We start from the raw sequence: 12,327 nt of genomic DNA on the forward strand, positions 1-12,327 counted from the left end.
CCAAATAAAAAATTATATACACTTTATATTTATAAACCATGTCAATAATAAAAAGTTTAAGTGTATATACAAAAAAAGATGTGCTTCTGAAGAAGAGCCCCCAAAATCTGCACCTAAATTAATCTTAATTTTTATCAGACTCCAGAAATACATGTGTGCAGATAATGAATCCAAGGAATCCAGCTAGAAGCAGTAACAAGAAGACTAAAGAGTTGGACAGCAACAGCTGTCCAGGGCTTGGTAGGAGGGGGTCTTGATAAAATTCTCAAATTTTCCATTGGAAGCCACAAAGGTCATGATTTAGGAGCATGGGCATCACAGAAGTAAGCATCAAACCCTAGGATTAAGGCAAAATTTATATAGTGCTCAAAAAGCCTAAACCCAAGTTGCCGCAGGACCATGATGATCCATCAGTGATTTAGCTTCTTGCTAGAACCAAACCAATCTTTCAACATATGAAGAAAAAAAAAAGCTCCAAGTTTCTCAATGAATAGTTTACAATACTTGTATAGAACAAGTTACTACCAGGTATGCAGGAAAATAGAAACACATGAGACCCTACAATTCAGTTCAGTCGCTCAGTTGTGTCTGACTCTTTGCAACCCCATGGACTGCAGCACACCAGTCCTCCCTGTCCATCACCAGCTCCTGGAGTTTATTCAAACTCACGTCCATTGAGTCGGTGATGCCATCCAACCATCTCATCCTCTGTCGTCCACTTCTCATGAGACCCATAGTCAAGATAAAAGTAGTCAATAAAAACAGACCAAAGTATATCTCAGGTGTTGAAATTAGAAGACAAGGAACACAAAATAATTATGATAAATATTTTAAAGTACTTGCAAGAAAAGATGGTCAAGACTTTTCAGGGAAAATGTGGGGGAATTCACAGCAGTACAGAAATTTTTAACCAAAAGAAACTCCTAGAACTAAAAATGTACACTAACTGCAAATAAAGATGTCATTTGCCATAGTTTGGACAATGAATAAGAAACTGTAATGAATGGAAAGTCAATATAATCAAATAATTCACAATGAAGGAAAATGACAGGAAAAGTGAGCAGAACTTCAGCAAGTTACAACATAGTAATTAACAGACTCACATGTATGGAACTGGATTTCATTAATGAGCAAAGACAGACAAATATATTTTTAAAAATATTAAAGTATTTTTGATTTCTATAAAATCCACTAACCCATAGATGAGTGAAAACCAAGCAAGATCAATACAGAGAAATGTATATATGTCAAAGCATTTCATAGTTAAACTGCTGAAAAACAAAATGAAAAGAATATTTTAAAAGCAACTTTGTTTACCCATTTATATGTTGATGGATACATGCGTTACTTCCACCCTTTGACAGTTGTGAATAATGCTGCTATGAACATTGATGTACAAATACCTATTGAAGTCTGATTTTTTAATTTTTAAAAATTGAAGTATAGTTGATTTTACATTGTTGTATTTTAAGGGTATAGCACAGTGATTCAGTTGTATGTATATTATATAAATATATATATAACATAAAAATAAAAATAAAGAAACTAGAGGGAAAAACAAAGAAATAGAAGATGTATCACATAGAATGAATAGGATGTGGATGATGGCTCACTTTTCATCATGAGGAGTCTAGAAGACAATGGAATAGAATCTTTAGAGTTATAAACATAAAAGGAAATATTGCTGTATTAGATTAGATTAGACAAATGAAGGGCTTAAAACAGCACATATTTATTCTTTACAATTTTAGAGGTTAAAAATCTGAAATCACTGGGCTAAAGTCAGTGTGTTGGTATGGCTGGTTCCTTCTGGATCCTCTGAGAGGAGGATCCACTTTCTTGTAAGATTCCACGATTTCTTTATAAGAAATCTTTCTTTCTTGTAAAGAAATCTTGTAAGATTTCTCATAAGAGTCTTGAGAAGTTTCTGCTTATTCCTTACTACTATAGCTTTTTCCTCAACACCCGAGGGGCCAATATGGGCATTACATCCAGTATGCCAACCCCAACTGCTTACTTAAGAACTGGGGAAATGATCTCTGAATGGCTCCATAGACCCAATGACTCATTCTTTTTTGTAGTTGAACTGCACTCATTGTAAAATATTATATAATTCTAAGTGGACAAGCTAATGATTCATAAATTTTAGTGGTTACTACAAAATACTGGCCATAGTCTCAATGACCCATTCTCAACACTGACTTTGAGTAGGATTCCACTTACTACCTGACTCCCTACTCCTTCTAACACAAGAGTCTAAAAGAGGATGCTTCAGGTTTGTTAGGTTTTATATTAGCTCAGACCTCAACTCCAGCCCTGTGTCCAACAGTCTGTGAAATATTTTCCTATTTGTTTTCCCCAAATGTGCAGTTACTTGAATACATGGCCACAGGTCCCACTGGGGAAGATTGGTGAATCATCATTACATTCACTCGCCATGGTGTGGCAGGGTCCTTCCTCCAGGATACCCAGAATTCTCTTCAGTCATTATATACAAATCTCAAAAATGGCTCAGGGACAGGGGCTGGTAGGGTCACTATTGTCCTCATTCTCCTGGACACCCCTTTTAATTTTTTTTTTCTAATGGCAAAATCTGAGTATTATCTTTGTTGGCTACTCATCTACTTTGCCTTTAAGGATTGTTGTTGTTTAGTCTCCAAGTCTCAGGTGGTTTACTGGTAAAGAATCTGCCTATCAATTCAGAAAACATGGGTTTGATCCCTGAGTTGGGAAGATGCCCTGGAGAAGGAAATGGCAACCCACTCTAGTATTGTTGACTTGAGGGTTATGCTTTGTTATATATCCCCGTAAGTTTGTGTAGATGAGGCCTCTTGGATGCCATTGATGATAATTACATCCACCCAGTTTCTGGTAGTAAAATGCCACAATATGGCTTCTATTGCTTTGGATTCTTAATGATGCCACTCTTCCTGGTTAATCTAGTTTTACAATAGCCTTTCGTACTATTATATGGGGCTCATCTAGTGGCCAGGAGGAGTGCGAGGATAGATACTAAAGGGGGTGTAGATGTTAGAGGGAGAAGCTTTCTTGTTGTCATTTTGCCCTAAACTGTGCTAGAGTTTATAAAGTGTGAGCCACTCTGCAGGGTCAGAAATGCTATACTTCTCAAAATAGAAGGGGGCATTTACCTGTTGTCACCCTCTCAAGTGTCAGAGTCCCATTGTTTTCTAACTTTGGCATACCAGACTCGTCCTGGTTTACCTTACTCCAGATCTTATCTACTCTGAGTATTAAATCCTGGGTAGCTGGTCCTGATTCAGCACTACATAGTGTACTGTCTGCTATGCTGACCACCAATGATGAGTCTTCATGACCTGTTGGGTGACAGATAATTCTGCTCTAAGCTTTATCTTCACACTTAATTTCTCAAATGTCTCTTGGTACCAGTGACCACGATGGTTTTCTCTGCACGCAGATGCTGAGACAGAGATTTTTAAGAGGCAATTTATAGATTAGAGATTGAAATCTGTGGAAGGAAGGAGGAAATAGCAAAGACTAGATCAAGGGAGAAGTCAACCCATAATGCAAGCCTAGAAAGCACCAACCAGTTCCATGGGGATCTCAGAATCCAATAAGGTCCATCAGGGTTGGTTGCATTGAGCCAAAATGGGCAAGTCTTCAAATCTCTGCCTCTGTCAGTCATTGGATGTGGGCTGCCCTCGCTGGAGAAGGATGTACGCTGTGCCAGGTGGCTTCTTGCAGCTGAAGCTGATGTTGAACTACCTGATGTCCTGATTTGAAGAGGAATTGAAGTGGGATATCTTTCAGATCCATTACAGCATAGAACCCAGGTGAGGGAAAAAATGGGCCCAAGACTTGAGTAGACCCTCAATAAGAAGACTTAGTACTGTTTGTTAAGTCAGTCTAAGGAAAAAATAAAATGTGCTTAGTCATCAATAAAATGCAAATTAAAAACATAGAAAGACATTATCTCACAAGCGTGGAGGGGTAAAAAGCAGCAACTACAACAAAAATGTGACAATATAAAAAGGCAGGTAAGACATGGAGCAATTTGAATCACATACCCTGGTATGTGGTAAGAGGTAAAAAGTACAAATGCTTTTCAAAAATTCTCTGGCAATTTATTATAGTGCTAAACATGTATTTAATTATAGCCCAAGAAGTAAATTCTTAGGTAATTTCTCAATAGAATTAAAAGCACATAATAAAAAAGATGTGTATAAAAATGTTCCTAGCAGTCATAATCATAAAAACCAAGAACTAGAAAGAACCCAAACTGCTATCGTTAAATAAATTATTACTTAAAAATGGAGATATATTCATGCAATTGAAATGCATTTAGCAAAAATGATTTAAAACTTACAAAATTACAAACTATGTATTGGTATGCACAACTATATGGATGAACTTAGAAATATTTTGATGAGAAAAAAGAAACATACAAAACGTACATACAAAATTCATGTAAATGTGATACTATTTACTGTGAAATAGTATCATCAGCAGAAGTTCAAGAATATGCAAAACTAATGGTTGGTGATAGCAACCAAAATAATGGTTATAAAAAGGTCTGATTGATCAGAGAATGGTGCAAAGATACTTTTGGGGTGATGGGAATCCCTGTTGCCATGTAGGTTTTGGTTACACAAGTGTATGCACTTGACTCATCAATGTGAAGCTTAACAGCAGCATGTTATATGGTGCTTAAGTTATGACTCAGTTTTTTTAAAAAATCAGTTTATTCTCAAAAATTAAAACTGAAAGTACAATTTGTGCAAAAATTATATATGTAGATACAAAGAAGTTGTAGTAAGAGAATTGACACATACAAATAAATCAGCACAAATGATACAAGGATCAAGGAATTTTAACTACCATAAATTCAATATTAAAAGACAAAGGACACTATAAAGTAAAATAAAAGCACAACACCCAATTATGAATTTAAATAATGTATAAGCATGAACATCATTATGCATTATAATATATATAATATTTCAAAAAATAAGAAATACAGAAAAAAATTTATGAACTTAAAACAATGATAGCAAAATTCATTTTATCATACTCATATCACTGACTAGACAATACATAGAAATTGAGAGAAACTGAATTACATAATTGATAACTTAGCCCTAACCAAGCTAAATATTTTATGTTCAAACACCCTTGGAAAGTTTACAAAGAGTGCTAATGTTCAAAACCAGATCATCATCATTAACATCACAAAAAAATAGACTTACCCCCCTCAAAAAGAAATGATTTATGATAAAGTTAGCTTTGAAACCAGACTAAATACAAATACAGACTAGTTTACTGACTATGTGACCTTGGGCCAGTTACCCAAACTTTCTGTGTTTTAGTTTCTTTATCTATAAATGAAGAAGAAGAAGAATAGTGTTTACCTTGAAGGACATTGGGAATATTGCACAATTTATTGAATAGGGCAGAAAGTGAAGAATAACTAAAGAGCCTCTGGATGAAAGTGAAAATTTTGGAAGTTTTGGCCACAGCAATCAGAGCATAAAAAGAAATAAAAGGAATCCAGATTAGAAAAGAAGAAGTAAAACTCTCACTCTTTGCAGATGACATGATCCTATACATAGAAAACCCTAAAGACTCCCAATAGAAAATTACTAGAGCTAATCAATGAATATAGAAAAGCTGTAGGATATAAAATCAACACACAAAATCCCTTGCATTCCTATACACTAATAATGAGAAAATAGAAAAAAAAAAATTAAGGAAACAATTGCATTCACCATTGCAACGAAAAAAATAAAATACTTAGAAATATATCTACCTAAAGAAACAAAAGACCTATATATAGAAAACTATAAAACACTAGTGAGAGAAATCAAAGAGGACACAAATAGATGGAGAAATATACCCTGTTCACAGATCAGAAGAATCAATATAGTGAAAATGAGTATACTACTCAAAGCAATCTACAGATTCAATGCAACCCCTATCAAGCTACCAACGGTATTTTTCACAGAACTAGAACAAATAATTTCACAATTTGTATGGAAATACAAAAAAATCTCAAATAGCCAAAGCAATCTTGAGAAAGAAGAATGGAACTGGAGGAATCAACCTGCCTGACTTCTCTACTACAAAGGCACAGTCATCAAGATAGTATGGTACTGACACAAAGACAGAAATATAGATCAATGGAGCAAAACAGAAAGCCCAGAGATAAATCCACACACCTATGGACACCTTATCTTTGACAAAGGAGGCAAAAATATACAAGGGAGAAAAGACAATCTCTTTAACAAGTGGTGCTGGAAAAACTGGTCAACCACACGCACAAGAATAAAGCTAGAACACTTTCTAACACCATACACAAAAATAAAGTCAAAATGGATTAAAGATCTAAACATAAGACCAAAAACTATAAAATTCCTAGAGGAGAACATAAGCAAAACACTCTCCGACATATATCACAGCAGGATCCTCTATGGCCCACCTCCAAGAATATTGGAAATGAAAGCAAAAATAAACAAATGTGACCTAATTAAAGTTAAAAGCTTCTGCACAACAAAGGAAACTATAAGCAAAGTGAAAAGACAGCCTTCAAAATAGGAGAAAATAATAACAAACAAAGCAACTGACAAAGAATTAATCTCAAAAATATACAAGCAATTCCTGCAGCTCAATTCCAGAAAAATAAACAACCCAATCAACAAATGGGCCGAAGAACTAAATAGACATTTCTCCAAATAAGACATACAGATGACTAACAAATACATGAAAAGATGCTCAACATCACTCATTATCAGAGAAATGCAAATCAAAACCATAATGAGGTAACATCTCATGCCAGTCAGAATGGCTACTATCCAAAAGTCTACAAGCAATAAATGCTGGAGAGAGTGTGGAGAAAAGGGAACCCTCTTACACTGTTGGTGGGAATGCAAACTAGTACAGCCACAACGGAGAACAGTGTGGAGATTCCTTAAAAAAACTGGAAATAGAACTGCCATATGACCCAGCAAACCCACTGCTGAGCATACACACCAAGGAAACCAGAATTGAAAGAGACATGTGTACCCCAATGTTCATCACAGCACTGTTTATAATAGCCAGGACATGGAAGCAACCTAGATGTCCATCAGCAGAAAAAAGGATAAGAACTCTGTGGTACATATACAGAATGGAATATTACTCAGCCATTAAAAAGAATGCATTTGACTCAGTTCTAATGAGGTGGATGAAACCGGAGCCTATTATACAGAGTGAAGTAAGCCAGAAACAAAAACACCAATATAGTATACTAATGTATATATATGGAATTTAGAAAGATGGTAACGATAACTGTATGTGACACAGAAAAAGAGACACAGGTGTATAAAACAGTCTTTTGGACTCTGTGGGAGAGGGTGAGGGTGGGATGGTTTGGAGAATGGCATTGAAACATGTATATTATCATATGTGAAATGAATTGCCAGTCCAGGTTTGATGCATGATACAGGCGCTGAGGGCTGGTGCACTGGGATGACCCAGAGGCATGGGATGGGGATGGAGATGGGAGGGGGTCTAGGATGGGGAAAACATGTACACCTATGGCGGATTCATGTCAATGTATGGCGAAACCAATACAATATTGTAAAGTAATTAGCCTCCAATTAAAATAAATAAATTTAAAATAAAATAAAATAATTTTGATGGAAAAAAAAGTGAAAGAGGAAAGTGAAAAAGTTGGCTTAAATCTCAACATTCAGGAAACTAAGATCATGACATCTGGTCCCAACACTTCATGGGAAATAGATGGGGAAACAGTGGAAATAGTGGCTGACTTTATTTTTCTGGGCTCCAAAATCACTAGAGATGGTCATTGCAGCCATGAAATTAAAAGATGCTTACTCCGTGGAAGGAAAGTTATGACCAACCTAGACAGCATATTAAAAGGCAGAGACATTACTTTGTCAACAAAGGTCCATCTAGTCAAGGCTATGGTTTTTCCAGTGGTCATGTATGGATGTGAGAGTTGGACTATAAAGAAAGCTGCTGTTGCTAAGTCGCTTCAGTCGTGTCTGACTCTGTGCGACCCCATAGATGGCAGCCCACCAGGCTCCCCTGTCCCTGGGATTCTCCAAGCAAGAACACTGGGGTGGGTTGCCATGGCCTTCTCCAATACATGAAAGTGAAAAGGGAAAGGGAAGTTGCTTAGTCGTGTTTGACTCTTCCCAACCCCATGGACTGCAGCCTACTAGGCTCCTCTGCCCATGGGATTTTCCAGGCAAGAAGACTGGAGTGGGGTGTCATTGCCTTCTCTGAAAGAAAGCTGAGTGCCTAAGAATTGATGCTTTTGAACTTTGGTTTTGGAGAATACTCTTGAGAGTCCCTGGGACTGCATGGAGATCCAACCAGTCCAACCTAAAGGAGATAAATCCTGGGTGTTCATTGGAAGGACTGATGCTGAAGCTGAAACTCCAATACTTTGGCCACCTCATGTAAAGAGCTGACTCATTTGAAAAGATCCCGATGCTAGGAAAGATTGAGGGCAGGAGGAGAAGGGGATGACAGAGGATGAGATGGTTGGATGGCATCACTGACTTGATGGACATGGGTTTGGGTGAACTCCGGGAGTTGGTGATGGACAGGGAAGCCTGGCGTGCTGTGGTTCATGGGGTTGCAAAGAGTCAGACATGACTGAGCGACTGAACCAAACTGAAGCACTAACAATGGTGCTTTCATAAAATAAGTCCTCTAGAAATATTATTATCATCATTATTATTGCCCAGCATTAACAGCTTTAGTTAGATAATTCTAATAAGGAGGAGTTACATCAGTAATTGCAACTGTAATGTGCTCAACTGCCTTTCTTTTTTAAATTCTGCATGCCCTTTAATACTCAGAAGCTTTCTTTAATGGTGTGTGCTTTCTCATAATTACAGAAGTAATTGGGATAGATTTTGTCTTGAGTATACGTTTTCCAAATTTCAAATCAGTACTTTCCCCTTCTTCTATTATTATTATTTTTAAATCTTCTTTCTAAGAGGGAATGAGATGAATGCTATTGTCCCATTAATTGTTGGTTTCCTTTTCCTTTCTTTTCATCCTGGAAAAGACTTCCAGGTTGCAGTTCATATTTAGGTATAAATAACATCCCAGATTATTCCTGAAGACCAAATATTTATATTCAAAATAGGCAGCATAGAAACTAATCCCTAAAGGGAAAAGAAGTAGCTTCTGAAATGAAGGCAGATAATCCATACACAAGTCTGTCATAGTCTAGAAAGCTGTGTAGTGAGGAAACAGACTTAGGGTTCTGAGAGTCCTGCCCTCCAGCTCTATAAGCCTGGGAATCAAACCAGGGTCTCCCGCATTGCAGACAGATTCTTTACCAGCTGGGGGCTTCCAATGTGGTTCAACTGGTAAAGAATCTGCCTGCAACGTGGGAGACCTGGCTTTGATCCCTGGGTTGGGAAGATTCCCCAGATAAGGGAAAGGCTACCTACTCCAGTATTCTGGCCTGGAGAATTCCATGGACTGTATAGTCCACAGGGTCGCAAAGAGATGGACATGACTGAGCCACTTTCACTTTCTTTACCAGATGAGCTACCAGGAAAGCCCATATAAGTCTTGTAATGTACTTAAATCTCTGATATGGTTTCTTTATATGTAAAGTAAAAATATTATTATTGCCTACTTACTAAGTTCTATGTAAAATAGATAACTCAGTGAATATAAAATGACCAGAAGAATATCTGGCATATGGTACCTATTCAATCCCTCTTAGCTATCATTAACAATGCTTCTTCCCAGCCCTGTGTACACAGACAGACAGCATTAAGGGCCAATTGGCATATTTATAAGGACAGCACCATCAATATCTTTCTCTGGCACTAGATAGAGAAAGAATTCCCAATCAGCAATCTTACTCTCTCCTCAGGATTTAACTCTAACAGAGCCTTCACTAAATGGAAGAACATTTTAACAGATGAGAATCTCAGTTCTAGACCTCCTCTATTTCTACCAACACACAGTAAATGCTAGTTGACTGAATAAGTGTATTTGTGATTTGGTTATTTACAATTTTCTTGCATTCTAATAACAGTGCAAATTGGCAAAACACTTGCATTTATATCATATCCTTTATCCTTTAAACTTCCTTTCAAGGCAAGACAGAGCATGCATTGCTATTGCTGTGATATTAAGGATTTAATGCTTAAGACAGCACAAAGAGATGGCACCTATTGAGTCTTGATTGTATGTTCATAATTGGTTTAAACATAGCATGAGCATCAGATCATTTAATCCTCTAGAATCACTATGAAGCAGGCACTATTGCTACCCACTTTGAAACAGATGAGAAAACTGAACCACAGAGAAGTTAAGAAACTCAAGTTGTATAACTAGGATTATGAGCACAAGCCATCTCGTTCCAGAGTTTAAGTGCTCACCGCGAATCAGAAGGCAGTAAGTTCACTATGTTGAGAGGAAATAGGAACATTAAGTTTTAATTATTTTCAAGTAATTTGTTTTGAAGGGCTTCCCAGATGGTGCAGTGGTGAAGAATCCACCTGCCAGTGCAGGAGACATGGGTATGATCTCTGGGTCAGGAAGATCCCCTGGAGGAGGAAATGGCAACCCACTCCTCTTGCCTGAAAAATCTCATGGACAGAGGAGCCTGGAAGGCTACAGTTCATAGGGTCACAAAGAGTTGGACACTACTGAACATGCAAACATCTGTTGTGAAACCAGGAAAAATATTAATAATTGTAAGGAAACTAATAAAGGTCGCTGGAAAACAACGAATATATGATTCATTGGTGCCCCTTTCTACAAGCAATAAATAATTAGAAAATAGAAGAAAGAGATCAAGAGCAACAGGAACCAACAAGTAAATACCTGTGGAACTTTAGGGATTCACAAAACACCTGAATACAATTTAGGATTCTACTGAGGAATGTAAGAGGAGACAAACCTGAATGGAAGGACATATTTTGCTATTGAATGGGAAAAGATGGGATTGTTTAAACACTCTTTCTAATCAGTAAACATAATGTGATGCAATAAAAAAGAAAAAAATGTTTTCCTTTTCTGAACATAGGTGATTTGATTGTAAAGTTCATATGGAAAAATCTATATGTGACATTAACATTTTAAAGGTTGGAGGGGAAAACTGATTGAGAGAAGACAAGCCCATTCATTACCAAAATGTGTGATAAAACTCAAGCAATTAGAAGAATTTTATATTTCACACACAGAAAAACAGATCATTAGAAGAGAATATTGAGCTCTAAAACATTTCTAAATGAGCATGAGAAGCAGAGAAAAGAATGAATAACATTGACGCAATGAGTAGTTATCTGGAGTAGGGAGTGCACTTCATTTAGTCGTGTCTGGCTCTTTGTGATCCCAGGGACTATAGCCCACCTGGCTCCTCTGTCCATGGGATTCTCCAGGCAAGAATTCTGGAGTGGATTGCCATGCCCTTCTCCAGGGGATCTGCCCAACCCAAGGATCAAACCCACATCTTTTGTGTCTCCTGCATCGGTAGGTGGATTCTTTACCACTAGCACCACCTAGGAAGCCTGGGGGTGGTGGTGGGGGAGGTTGAGAGGGTGACGAAAAATTTTCAAACTAAATGAATTAAATACTAGAATCCTAATATATCTTACTCTTCCTTTATTTCTTTTTTTAAAATTTTTTTTAAATTTTATTTTATTTTTAAACTTTACATAATTGTATTAGTTTTGCCAAATATCAAAATGAATCCATCACAGGTATACATGTGTTCCCCATCCTGAACCCTCCTTTATTTCTTACATGAAAAAAAAATACTCCAATGAATACAATAGCTAAAACTTAAAGAATGAAGCAGTAAAAGAACTAAGAGAAAAAATAAAGCAATTTTTAAAAGTATTACTTTGGGGCTTCCCTAGTAGCTCAGATGGTAAAGCGTCTGCCTGCAATGTGGGAGACCTGGGTTCAATCCCTGGGTCAGGAATATCCCCTGGAGAAGGAAATGGCAACCCACTCCAGTACTCTTGCTTGGAAAATTCCATGGATGGAAGAGCCTGGTAGGCTACAGTCCATGGGATTGCAAAGAGTTGGACACGGCTGGGCGACTTCACTTCAGTTCAGTTCAGTTGCTCAGTCATGTCCAACTCTTTGCAACCCCATGAACTGCAGCATGCCAGGCCTCCCTGTCCATCACCAACTCCCAGAGTCCACCCAGACTCATGTCCATTGAGTCAGTGATGCCATCCAACTATCTCATCCTCTGTCGTCCCCTTCTCCTCCTGCCTTCAATCTTTCCCAGCATCAGGGTCTTTTCAAATGAGTCAGCTCTTCACATCAGGTGGCCAAAATATTGGCATTTCAGCTTCA

The sequence above is a fragment of the Bison bison genome, unplaced genomic scaffold, assembly GCF_000754665.1.
Source record: "Bison bison bison isolate TAMUID 2011002044 unplaced genomic scaffold, Bison_UMD1.0 scf7180017864379, whole genome shotgun sequence".
Lineage (NCBI taxonomy): Eukaryota > Metazoa > Chordata > Mammalia > Artiodactyla > Bovidae > Bison > Bison bison.